This window comes from Thalassophryne amazonica, chromosome 6 (assembly GCF_902500255.1).
Source record: "Thalassophryne amazonica chromosome 6, fThaAma1.1, whole genome shotgun sequence".
In the NCBI taxonomy this organism is placed as follows: domain Eukaryota; kingdom Metazoa; phylum Chordata; class Actinopteri; order Batrachoidiformes; family Batrachoididae; genus Thalassophryne; species Thalassophryne amazonica.
Window position 1 is genome coordinate 105476035 of NC_047108.1, and position 14422 is coordinate 105490456.

General features: G+C 40.4%; 1 pseudogene; it reads left to right on the forward strand.

The window, feature by feature from the left end:
* LOC117512852 overlaps positions 1 to 14422 on the forward strand; it is a 421938-nt pseudogene that overhangs the window by 337569 nt on the left and 69947 nt on the right.

Below are 14422 nucleotides of genomic sequence, written 5' to 3' on the forward strand. Positions count from 1 at the left end.
CTAAAACAGCTGAAGAATCCATGTTTGTACCCCATGTTCCCAAACTATTTTCCTTATTCGTGCACTTCATTTCCATCCTTTCTGTTCTTTCTCTTTGCAAAGCTCAGAAAGAGAAGGTAGAGATTGGTAAAGTGGGTCACCCTGTCTTACGTTTGAGGAAGGATAAAGACTAGTGAAGTGCAGCTATTGCTGCCAACCCCAGCCATTACTCTGTGGTGCTGCACTGTTTGCAGCCTTGGGCACCCACATGAAGCAAAAGCGAGCTGATGGACTTGAAGGAGTAATCAACTGCCTGAGCGCTTACCTGGGAATAAATGCTGTGGTCACAGTTCCCAGGGGAGAGCACCAGTGAACATGGCAACAAAACAGTGTTGCTCGGATTACAGCAGCTGGAATAATGGAATATGGAATAATAATAAACAGGTTTTTGGTAACTGAATAAAATCACAGGTCTCAGGTCAAATCTGGGAGCGTGTGCATGTGCTGGATGTTGCTGCATCCACAGCATTACAGAACCGCCTTGGGTTCTGGATGGCAATCACCAAGGCAGGAAACTGGCCCATTCCCACATCTCTAAAATAACCATGTATCTGCCACAGCCACTGAAACGTAGGCGTCTCCCTGGCCTTTTCAGTTGCCGGGTCCTCAAAACTGAGGCACTTGTAAGCTGGATTATGCTTAGAGAACCGCGCCACATGGCCAAAGTGTTGTAGCTGACGTTCCCCCACAATGCAAGTGGTACATCTTGTCTTTGTCTCTCGCAGAGCCATTCCAGCTGTACCAAAGGATCCCCCAAAATGCAGTTAGTCATCACCTTAGGTGACTGGTTTGCATCCAGATCTCAAAACAGTGCTGCAAGACAGAAGTGCCAGGTCCTTAAACACCTGGATCTTTGTGCTCCTGAGAAGGTGTTGGCATTGCCAGACACTTCTGTCCTGGGGTCTCCTGACTCCATTGGCTCTTCTTGTGTCTGTCAATATGCTCTGGAAATGGAAGCACTGTGTATAAAAATTGTTGAAAGTTCATTGGCTGCTGTGATATTTTTACACTACAAGCACATTTTGATTTTCTTTTCAACTCCATTGTGGTGGTGTACAGAGACAAAATGTGCTGCTCTCCAAATACTGGTGTACCTGGTTGTAAGATGAACTGCTGTAACTCACCATCTGGAATCAAGTTCCTGCAGATATCAGATGCCTTTATTCTCTCATTGTTCCGCGCTTGTGTGTGCGTGCGTGCGTGCTCGCTCACTCGCTTCATCTTAACAACTTAATTTTTACCACAGGAGCTTTCAGGGACTGTTTTAATGCAGTCTGTTCTTTATTTATTTATTTTTTTCTACAAACAACATTTAATTATCAAAATGAGTAACAGGTCAGGCTAACAAGTCTTTCATCATAAATAAAGACATACTGGCATAGCTTTTGTTATTCCTACACTGTGGTTATTTATTTTGCTGTGAATTGAGAAATGACCTGTCACTGTTCTTGAAAGGGGCAGTTGAATTTATGGTGGTTCTTGGTATGACTTCAAATTTAGGGTGAGGGGTACATTACAGTTGTGTTGGTATGCTGGTGCTGCTGTTGATGAAGACCATCATGTCCAAGTGAACTTGGAGTACATAGTGATGACGCACCCGGCAAGTCACGAATGCCACAAAGTATACATTCTTGGCCGCTGATCACAAATGTGATGATTTGGGGCAGAGGTGTCAGTTGTCCTCAGGAACTGCGGCAACCTGTTGCCACGTGTTACGATTAATGGCACGTGTTGCTGGAGAATTATCAGGAACCATTACGCACAGTCAAGAATAATGTTCTTGACCGTGAATAATGTTCCAAGATTAATGTTCCACACCCCCATATTCATCCAACCGTCAGTAGCTGAACAATTCAGATCGCTCCTGTTTGCTCTTCAAAAGCTAGATTAATCCACAGCAGAAGAACTTTGTGATTGCATGCTTAGTTGGGCTCTGTGCCATATAGTGGTGCAGAGAGGAGGAGATGGAGAGATCCAGATGTGTCACTCCACGCGGCTTTCGTCTCACGCGTTTTCTCAAACATCAGGCACATGCAGCAGGTGGAACACCTGTAGGAGCGTGCTGATGAGCATTGGGAGGAAACTTTAGCTGACTTGGCGTCACTGTCCTGCTTCGGCAAGATGCAGCAATGAAACTGAATGTGGTGCAGCGGGGTTTAATTCTGCACACGTCAGAGAAGAACACTCACAATTTATTAAGGATCACCACTAATCAAGACGGATCAACACGCTCAGTTGTGAGCTCCAAGACATGAAGCGAAAGGAGGGTGGTGCATGACATTCGTGGAAGATTTTTTGACAGCCAAAAACATGCTCCACGAAAATCACGAATAATACGCACTACTAAGAAAACTATTCAGATGCGTTAAGTCACGTTAATGTCAGGAATGTGCCAAGAATGACGCAAATATGACATTTGTAATGCGTCTTGCCTATGTGTAAACGCAGCATAATAGCTAATGTGGGTAAAAGTCCTACCACATATTTATTTTGCCCATCTGCTAAAATAGCTGATTCTGATTAGTTCAGCTGATCAAGCAGGTAAATGAGCTAATCAGTGAAATCGCCTGTTGTAGATACGATACATGGTAGGACTTTAACTCTTTGAAGCCCGTGTTACCCACCTCTGTTCAGTAGTCCCTTAACATCACTCAGTGACCGCATTGTGTGCGATTTGAAGAGGAGAAATCTCACATTTCCTTATCTGGGTCGCCATTCCAAAGCCTGGCAGTTCTGAAAGATCTACCTCATTTTGAACTAGTCCCCCCCCCCCCCCCCCCCCCCCACCACCAATTTCTAGAATTTTTTTTTTTTTCTTCTTGCACAAGATTCAGCCATCATGTTGTGTTGTTGTTTGTTCATCACTGCTCCATCCCTGTTCTGGCTCTTCTGTATTGGTTTTGTAGATGTCTCAGTGAAGACACAATCTGTGATTTTTTTTTTTTTTTTCTGCACTATTGTGTGGTCATGTTTGTGTATTCTCACGCTGTAATATTGATAGATTGTGTCATACCTCATGATATACCGCCCCATGGGGTTACAAGACAGTTGCTACATAACCTTAAAAATTTCCCATCGTGGCCTACAAAAAATATCGTTTTTCATGATTTAGCATAAGCAAGTTTTCACTCATAATACCTGTGACAGTAAATGATCTTTCTTTTCCTGATTTCTTTCCAGGCAACTACTATGGGACCCCTAAACCCCCTGCAGAGCCCAGCCCTGTGCAGCCAGACTTGGTGGACCAGGTTTTGTTTGACGAGGAGTTTGATACAGAGGTCCAGAGAAAACGCACCACTTCTGTTAGCAAGATGGACAGAATGGATAGTGTTGCACCAGAGGAGGAGGAGGAAGATGAGAAGCCAGCTATGGTCAATGGCCTAGCCGGTAAGTGACACCACTGTTTTTATTTAGTCACTTAAAATTGTCAAAGTTCTTAAATGTAGTTGCACTGCAGATATGCTCACTTTTTCTTAAAAAACAAAACAAACAGAAAACCCTGCAGCTGTGTGTGTGTGTTTGTTTTTATTATTATTATTATTATTTATGTATTTTTAATGCAAGGCCCAAGGACCTCTTTGTGTATTTTGGTTTTCTCCTTATCATTCTTTCCTCCAAAGAGACATTCTCAGGATGAGCTGTTCTGCATGCAAGGTCAGCACTAAATCACAGCTCCCCAAAGTCAAGAAACAGCCAGTGTGTGCCTGAGATCCATAACACAAATGCCTCAGTTAGAAGGATAAGCTTTTTCCTGATTCTCCTTCAATGTTACCCTCACATAGCTTCAAGCACAGATTGAATGAGAAACTGCATCATCTTATGATCTTCTTTTTGAAAATAGTCAGTGAACATGCAAAACGGTGCCCTTGTAAAATGTTGGAGTTATTAGCTACTTTGCTAACTTCATGTAGTACTAATAATAATAGCTTTATGTTGTATGCCATGATATATAGTGTCCTTGTGCTTATCATGCCACACGGACAGAACATAGTTTTACTTTTACACGTACCATTTAGTATAATGCGTGCACTCACCACAGATAGAGGGCTAAATGCAACATCTTTCAACCACATACATGTCAACCCCTTTGAGGGTCCACCTGTATAACCAAGTGATAAAACCCATAAAATCAACACAAAATCCTTATAACCTCCAAATCGCACCAAAATCAGTTTTATTACAGTACACACAACTGCATAGCGGTATCACATAACTGGGGTTTTGTCCATATATTAATAACTAACACCAGGGATCTCCATGGGCTCTTTTATGGTGGAAGTCCTCCACAGTTAAATCCTCTTGCTCCACAGTAAAGTTGCTTGCTGTCAATAAAATCAATGTCTACAAGTACATTGTAGGTATTTTGTACAAACTCAATATATTTCCTGTGAATATAGTGTCACACAGCTGTTTTATTTTTACAGAAACAAGAACTCACAGAGTAACAGATCACTGCTCCTAACAATCTTGGCCCTACCATCTGAGATTGCTCTACCCTACGATTGGATATTGGAAAACCATGTGACGGTGAACCAATTTCGATTGGACGTTCACATTGCGCACGTCATCACACAGGTTCTATGAGGAGTACAAAGATGGTGGATGGCTGGCCGAAAGTCCGCGGAGTTAAGAAAAACAACAGTAAAAAAATAAATTTACAAAAGAAAACCCTGAATATCCGTAAGACTTTATTTGTATGTCCGTATGACTCTGAAACTCTGAAAAATCCGTATAATTTACGGACAATCCGTATAGGTTGACATGTATGCAACCATAAACACGTATTTCACTGATCCACATTGAGGGGGAAATGGCCCGCCCATCTGCGGGCGGGGCTGGAGTACAGGGAGTAGAGAGGGGCTGTGTGTGTGTGTGTGTGTGTGTGTGTGTGTGTGTGTGTGTGTGTGTGTGTGTGTGTGTGTGTGTGTGTGTGTGTGTGTGTGTGTGTGTGTGTGTGTGTGTGTGTGTGTGTGTGTGTGTGTGTGTGTGTGTGTGTGTGTGTGTGCGCGCTCAGCTTGCAAGCTGAGGTAGAGACGAACTGTTGAGTGAAGGCATCTGCTCAATACAACATCTAAAATTTAAGTCCGTTTTCTTAGATTTTTTTTTTAGCGCTCTGGTCTACCCGGGAAAAATTAGAAAACGTAACCCTACAAAAACTAGAACTCTCATTAGGCTGTAACCCCACCAAGGCTCAAAATTCCCTATCTTGCTTTGGAGAAAGGTCTTTTAAAATGTTATAGCTTGGCCAGATTTTTCAGATCCACTTCAAAATATTATCTTTTTTATGCAGGTTGCAGCAAAGTTTTAAATTATGGTTTGCATAAAGTTTCCCTGGTAAAACACCCCATGTCACTAATTATAATTATATTTATTCATTTATTTTTATTTTTAAAAACATTTTCTAGCTTTGTCTCATTATCCACATGTGCCCTGAAATGTCATACTGGCTATTTCTGATGAGAACCAGAATCAGTCTATTTTTATTGCCATCACGGCCTATTAATAATATAGCCCATGTTGCAGTGTTTTTTGTATTATTAGTGTTAGTTATTAGGTTTAGTATTATTTTAAATTATGCTAGCGTTGCTGTGATTGGTCGTTTCTGAAGAGTGACGTTTGATTGACAGGTCTCCTCTGACGCAGACGTCTCGTGAAACAGAGACTGCACGTGATTTCAGAGGTTTTACTTTGACATCTGATGATTAATAATCACATTTTTCTATTTGATTGGTTTGAGTGTAGAGAGTGAGACTCAGGTGCGTCGGGTTTCATTAATCTCAGGTGATTTTTAGGACTTTCTGGAATTTATTATTAAGTAATGCTGAATTATGTGGAAATGATTCTTGTGCAGAAGCTTCAGAGATCTGTCGCTGAAATAGATGATGAATGGAGTGAAGTTTACGCACAAACGAGATGTTATCGGCTCACGCGGTTGTGTCCGACTGAAGTTCGTGTCAGTGAGGAGGGATGTCAGTCAAACCCCGCTTTTCAGAAACAACCAATCACAGCAGAGCCAGTGCTGACCTGTTTCCCTCTCCCATAGTGCCATAAGTTTTGAGTGAGTAGAAATCCACTGCGTGCACCTTTTCCCTCCCTCGAGGAGCAGCTTCCTCATGTGCGCAGAGATAATTTGCGCGTGCGCAGTTAACATCTATGTGTGCCAAATAATATAATACACCTGAATGCATTTTTTACGCAAGTCTGGTTTTGGCACTGATCTAACGCCATACCCCCGCCCCCCACAAAAAAAAAACACACACACACAAAGATGCAGGCAAAGACGGCTTCTATGGTAATAGTTTTGGGGGATTATTATTATTATTATTATTGTTATATGCTAAAACATCAACAAACCTCAAGTATACATTATAACCACACATGGTAATTAATTTTTACTCATTCAGACATCTTGTAACAGAAGCACAGAATGACTGTGGTTGGTGACGAGTGGAAGTATTTGAGTACAACAGCTTCCTCAGCTGTCCTGTCCTCTGTCACGGCTCCAATGACAAGCTTCTGATCAGCTTCAAAGACAGCCTGACCTGATGCAATATGACACTGTCTCTGCACTGTCCCCACACTGCATCTCTGCAGACATCAACACTGCTCACTGTCTTTGCATACTGTGCTGTTGCAGCAACTTTATCAGTTGGCACCTTCCTCAAGCAACAAAAGTGGAGGACTTGTGATCAACCTAGACCTTGGTAATAAAACAATACCAATATTTGTCATGTAGATGCTTAATTAATATCCATCAGAAATATGTTTGGTCAAATGTTTGATAGTATCACTGAAATGTATTGAATGACACCTCCAATAAAGCACATTACAAATATGCAAGTTCAGAGGTATGAACTTCCTGGTCTGTCATATCCATTGAAAATCACCCAATCAATAGTGTACTGTTGATGGGTTGCACCAACGTGTAACAACCAGAGTTGCCATGTCCACTTTTTTTTTAAGTCACTTGGGAAAGACTAAACAATTGCTTATTGTTTTTGTTGTTGTTTGTTTGGTTTTGTTTTAAACAAACATCGTTGTTTGATAGGAACAAGTGACTTAAATTAAATAAATAAAACTGTTGCCAAGTCTGTCTATAATAGGAAAAAACAGCTTGATTTATATTAAAACATAATACAGTGCATCTAGAAAGTATTCAGTGCTTTACTTTTTCCACATTTTTTATGTTAAGGTTGTCAGGTTGTTAACTTCAAAATAACTTGTTTAAAATTCACCCTTTTTTCTCCTGGTCTTTATTAAAAATAGGTCGTAGAAACTCTTAATACTCTCTAAAGAAAACGTTTGATGCCCGTTGTTCAAAACTAACCATTACACCGGTACACATTTTATGAAAGCCTTCCATTTCCAAATGTAAATTAACAAACGGAGAATATGAGTAAACTGTTAAAATCAGTAAACAAAAAAAAGAGTGAAGACATAAGTAATAAACAGAAACAGCTAACATTCTTGTAATGTAACATCATAAATGGAGCACACTTCTTGGTTTGTGATCATATTTATAGGTGTGCGCCAAGAAAGCTCCACACACTGCTGTGGGATATGCTGCATGCTTTCTAAAAACACTTTGTGAACACAGGATCCCCATAAAATTGTGATTTATCATTTGCAGTAAATGTGCATTAATATTTCCACATAACTGAATAGAGGATAGGTAGAGGAGGGAAAATTCAAAACTCCAAACTTCTTTTGGTTGGCAGCTTTGATATGGTTGTTAGTCAAAATATCTGGCAGTTGTCCTGAGCAGATTAAATCAAGTAGTAAAGAACTGTTTGTGTAAATTTAGAGAGACATTTTTTTTCTTCAGTTTCTTTTCAGCATTTCACTCCATGATCTCCATTACAACCCTTTAGTTATCTGCAACAGCAGAAAGCTGCTGTAGTCGCAAATTTCTTCTTCTGAAGTTAGAAGGGCAGAAGGCTCTGTGGTTATACAATAAAAAGGGACCCCAATTCCATCACAAGACCTTTCGATTTCATCCACTCAACAGCTGACACCTCCCTCCCACTCAGTTACCTCAGCCGAAGAGACAGAGCATTCAATGTCATGATGCTCAGTCATACAGATGAAGACCTGCAGATAAGAGCTTGTGCAGACATCAAGATAAGGCAAATGCACACACAAGCAGCACCCTCTGTGAGACGAGTAGAGTTGGGATGCAGTGCTCACGGCTGAGCTGAAGAAATGGTCAGTGTTGTGGTTGCCTGCGAGGCAGTTCCTGCTACATCACTCGTGACAGGCAAATCCTATGGCAATTGCTGCACTTCAGTCCTCTCTCTCTCTCTCTCTCTCTCTCTCTCTCTCTCTCTCTCTCTCTCTCTCTCTCTACATCCACAAGAGAGGCAAATGAAACTTCCAGTGCGTTTGTAGAGGAAGAGCAGCAGAGAAAGATGCAAGGTACCCAGAGGCGCTCCAATGGTACCTCAGTCTCACCTCCTATTTCCCTCTCTTTCTACCATCTCCCATACCCCAACTCCCAATCCATTCCCTGTCCTGTCTCCATGCCTGTATCCTTCTCTCTGTGCCTGGCCCCAGAGCACAAAGACAAAGTGGAGTGGCGGAAGGCAGTGCCCAGCTATAACCAGTCAGCTGCTGCCATGGACTTGCGTGTGTGGAACCCTATGTTGCAGGATGAAAGCCAGGAACCTTTGCCTAAAAACTGGGAAATGGCCTATACAGACACGGGCATGGTCTATTTCATAGAGTAAGTAGACTTTCTCCTGCTACTCTCTGCCTTGTTCTAGACTTATTACGCTTGTTATAGACTTATTACATCAGCACTGTGCTAATCAGGTCTCCAGTGAACTCTCAAGTCTGCTCTTTTCCTCCTGTGTTTATCCAAATGTGTTGCAAGACCTGGCCGTGAGTCCTTTCTACTCTCCAATCTGTCCCTTTGTCTCTACAATATAAAACCAGATGTTGGACATAGAAGCAGTCTGTGGGCTCAGCAGGGATGGTTTTGTTCTTCTTGGTGATTTTTTTTTTTCTTTTAGTTTATTTCCCCTGTGTTTGATGTTGGGTTTCTTGGCTGGTGCTAAAAACAGCAGGCCTTTATTGTTTACCTGCCTGTTAGTGTGACAGGCAGTCAAAGCTGAGCTACTGACAGACCCAGGTGTTGTTGCTTGCTGCTAAATCAATAGCTCATTCTGCAAGTGAGAGAAACAAGAAGCTAAATGGAGCTGGCCACCACTGACCCACTCTGGATTCTGTTCTTTATGATCTCTGCAACAGCTCTCGTTTTCTTTATGTTTTATATATTCCTCTTCTGCCTTTTACTTCACTCAGTCCTATTCTCTCTTTCTCCACCATTTACTGTAAAAATAGCCTGTGAACTTTGCTAAAGCTTTACTAATATGTTAACAACTTGCAGAATAAGCCTTGGATCTTACCTGGACTTTATTTTCATGAAGCATTTTGCTCAGTTTTTTTAAGTGGTTTTGAATAGCTCTTGGATAAAGTAGCATGTTAGAATTCTCACTGTTAATTGCTCAGCTGTCACAGTGGCGAATATGTTTAGAAAATTGGCGTTGTTTCACTAAAGGCCTGTTTTCTGTTTTTATTTCAGCCACAACACCAAGACCACTACATGGCTCGACCCACGCCTTGCAAAGAAGGCTAAGCCTCCTGAAAAATGTGACGATGGAGGTGAGACATTCTAAAAACGTTCACATTTTCTTAAGGAATTTGACTGTCAAACATGGATACACAATACTGTAAAACTTTGGCTATACTGCATTGCAGAGCAGGTAGCTCAGTGGGATAAGGAGCTGTATTGTAGGTATGGGCAGTGGTGGGCACAGATAACCAAAAAAATTAACTTTGATAACAGATAATCAGATAACTTAAAAGTTATTTTTGATAAAGATAAACCGATAAACCACCCAAAAATGTATCGGAAGTTACAGATAACCGATAAATTCCAGTATTGTCTCTGGTACACTTGCAACTACTAACAAGCTGATTTTGAGTTTTAACACCACGATCGCTTTTGGAAGCATTAACCCTCTGGGGCCAACGCCGTCGTATACGACGGCTAAGACCAAGCTTTGCTAAATTATAAATAACTTTTTAATGATATGAGATAGAAACTTACTTTTTTTTTTTGTTGAAAAGTTAACTCTGCGGACTTTCGAGCCAGCCATCGGCCATCTTTGTACCCCTCATAGAAGCTGTGTGATGACGTGCGCAATGTGAGTGTCCAATCGGAATTGGTTTACCGTCACATGGTTTTACAGAATTCAATCGTAGGGCAGATTTACTTCACGTGAAAAGCCAAAGATTGTTTTCGGGAGTGATGTATTACTAGTTGGCCCATTTAAATAGCCCCCTGGGTCCTCCAATGAGTACATACTATTAGTACATACTCAGTGCGCCCTGCGCCATTACACACAGCAATCAGTGAAAGCAGACGGAGAGCCTCTGATGACAATCTCACATGAAAGCTGCTTTAGGAGCAGCACAGAACAGTCCAAAACAGTATTAACATAGTAACAGTAGTAACATTTTGTATATATTGTTCAAAATGTGCATTTGTGTTTATTGTTTGAACCTTTTTTGTTGTGCAGTCTTTCACATAAGACCTCAAATTACCTTTATAAAGTGTCAAAGCAGTTGTTTATTATAGTTTGCTGTTTGTTTTGAATAAATGTGTGTGGAAAATTATTTTCCGCTTCTCTCTTTTTTCTTATTTTTGTTTGTAAATCTTTATTACACTTATAAAACACAACAAAGCATATATATTCTGAAAGCACAGGTTGTCCTGAAAAAAGAGACATAAAACTTGATTGTGGGATGCAGGGAGAGCTGTTAACAGCAATAATAAAACATTTATGCCAGGCGAGTGAACTGTCCAAAAAATGCCCTCGGACCCCAGAGGGTTAAAAGGGACAACAGACCCAAACAATGAGTCAGCACTGTCTTTGAGCATCCTTCCCCTTGCTGGAAGCTCCTGTTTACTACATGGCTTCCAGCACAGATGCAAGCTGAGGAGAGCTATGAAGCTCACCTCTCTGCTTAATCACAATGATGCCGTGAGGCGGAGGAGGTCTTGGAAAATAAAGCAATGCTGAGTTATTGTTTTGTGTATAAATAAAATGAATACTGATAGAATAGCTGTCAATTCTGTCATTTGTACAAAGTTAAAATATAACATATATCTTTTAATGTTGAATAATGCACTAATTCTGAAGTTTTGTAACAAACACAGACAGATCACAAAGGATTCTGGGTAAAATGTGCCTCGGCTAACACTGATTGGTTTGACTCATACATTATGTAAACCAACACGTTAATGTGAGGTGTGTTGGTTTTTACAGATAAATGTGCTTTTGTAAAACATTCCATTTTTTATTTGTAAAAAAAAAAAGGCATTTTCCAAAAAAAAAAAAAAAAAAAAGCCAAGTTGTAATTAGATAGCCCTCTGATATAACCTGTGTCAAAAATAAATAATAGAACACTGTCATCGTCTACTGGTGCCAGATGTTCAGTACTTAAACTGGGTTTACACTGTGCGAGTTTTGGCCCTTTTTCAGATGATTTTTCATTTGTGTGAGAATTTTTTGGATCGGACCTAGTTTCAGGTTAGTCGCGCGTCCTGCATCGTGTAGTATACATGGAGTAACAAGCTGCATTTAACATCTCACGACCACCTCCTGATCACCGATTGTATGGTCGAATGAAAATCAAACCTGTTTGATATTATTCTGGTCAACCGTCATGAGGGTATCCTGCTGCTGAAGAGCTACAAGCATCCAACCGCTCGCACTGTGCATGTGCAAACACCACAGACCTGTCTTGTAATGTTTTTTTGTTGTTTTGTTTTGTTTTTAAACTTTGTCTCCCATCGAGAGTTTTTGTAAATTAAGTTGGAAAAAAAGCTTCTGTTTACGTTTTGCTTCTGGAAACACAAGTCCGACATGTAGTTTTTGAACGTATAATGTGTGTGAGAACATAAATTGTGCGTTCTGAACTTTTACACCGTGCGGTTCTGTGGTACAGCTTGAACTGAAACCGAGCACAGTGATCAAAAATATCATACAGTGTCTGCCCAGCTTCAGGATGAATACTCCCATGAATACTACTGGCCAGTAGATGGCAGTAGAGACGGTGAAAACTTGTCAAAACAAAATTCCAGATAATCTGTGTCTGCTACATTTAAGATGCGTGGAATTTAACAAACGCAAACACAATAACAACATCGATAAACCCAGAGAATGTATTCGCGAGAGTTTTAGGCACTAGAGTTAAATGCTGTTGTCCGTGGAGCCTAAACAGAGTGTCTGAAATGCATTTGTCCTGTTGTGAACGTACTGAGATTATCCTACCCATAATGCACTGCTGGGCACAGCATGTGTTCACCAAAACCTTAAAAATTAGCGCGATACTTTAAAACTAAAACATATATCTCATATTTTCACTTTATAAAACTTCAGACGTGACAGTAATTTTAAATAACTTGTCCGAAATTAGTTTGGTTAAAATTTGAACCATAAGTTAAACATGTATGCCTCTGGATGACTTGGGTGATATTGCCAGCGTATCAGTATGTGTTAAAAGAAATGATTTTTTTTTGTGACCAGTTCTCCTTTGCTTGCAGAGGATAGAGCAGCTTCTCCTAGAAGCAGCGCTCTTCTGTTTGCAGAGGGTAGAACTACACATCTGCTATGAAACTTTTAACAGGTAGGTGCTCAACTGATTTTAAATTTTAAAATGTTTGTAGCTGTTTACTACGTTAATGGTCTAAAAATTATCGGACGAAAATTTATCGGAAGATAATTAGTCCGATAATGGTATTTAAAGTTATCTAAAAAGATAATCCGATAATGAAAACATTATCTTTGATAATTATCTGTTATCGGAACTGTGCGCACCACTGGGTATGGGTTTGATTCCACCTGTCAGTACCTGTCCTTGGACAAGACTCTTCATCTGCATTGTCCCAGTCCAACCAGCTGTAAATGAGTGCCACTTTTACCTGGAAAGTAACCTGCATTAGACTATCTATAGTGCAGTTGCTTGAGGTCACTGTTGGATGCATGATCAGTTTTCACTGACTTGCAGTTAAAATAAAAGCTTTAGTGGATTCATTGTTTTCTTATTTCCACTCATTCTGTAGCACTCATTAACCAATAATGGAAGAATGTAATTGTGGTTTGTGACAGGTTCTAGGTCACTAAACAGCAAGTAAAACACAACTGGGCAATTCTACGGTAATGGAATTACAATCTGAGCTAATCTGTCGTGGTTAGATGCCATATGTCCAGATTTTGCTGCTGTTGTAATTCCATTACCATAGAATTGCCCAACTACTATGAAGACAATACCAGATATACAGAAATGCAGAATAAAAGTCTACTAGTAAAATGAACATTTCCAGAGGAGGGAAAGGTCCAAAGTCACGTCAATTAAAAGTCAAAGAAATCCACATGATTTGTTGTCATGTAGTACAGATAAGATGGTGAGTTGTTTGAATGTGAGTTTTGGGTAATGATAGCAAGATTGAGCTTGCAAGGTGGCTCAACTTGTTCTTAGAGATATAGTGGGGAGCTCTGACACCAGATTTCAGAGTGTATCTGCTCTTTTGCCTTCAAAGGAGCCAGTTTAGGTTGAGCTGGGATTTGATTAGGATACCTTCAGGACACAACCCTTTGGGGTTTTTTAAAGCTTAGTCTGTCAGGGAGGACACCCTGGGGTTGACCCAGAACATGTTGGAGATGTTATATTATCAGGCCTGGGAGTGCCTGAAGATCTGCTCATATCCAGCTTCTCCCAGCGTGCATACAGTATATGTCTTGAAACCGGAAAAAAAACATTCTGCTGAAGGCAGCTGCCATTGGAAATGTGACGGCATCTCTCCATCAGAGCCCCAAATCCACAGGAGACAAACAGATTACGCGATTTTGCCATGGACAAAATATTTACATATGTTCAGTTTGATCTTTCAGTCATGGTGTGAGCAGCCTTTAAAGAGCCTTCCTGTAGAACTAGTGTCTTTTTGCTTTGAAGAGTATAGGAAAATATCAGAAGAAATAAGCCAAGGCATCTCGAGCAAGACTTTGCTCTGGATTTTATTATTATTATTATTATTTTTTTTTTTTTTTTTTTTCCTGGTTTCTACTTGAAGAAGACACTGATTTTACAGTGCCCTTCCATAGAGCCACAGATTCCCCTGTTAACCCCAAGCAGCTTTTTAAGAGTATTGTCATTCATTTCTGGAATATTTTGGTAGTTTCATGTCAAGGTTTGATTGCAGAGTTCAATTGCAACCAAAAAATGCAGGCAGCGTGGACACAAAGGATTATATCAGCCAAGGTGATTTATTGTGAATAGTTTCCAGAAAGGTGCAAAAGGTGTTTAACAGTCCCAA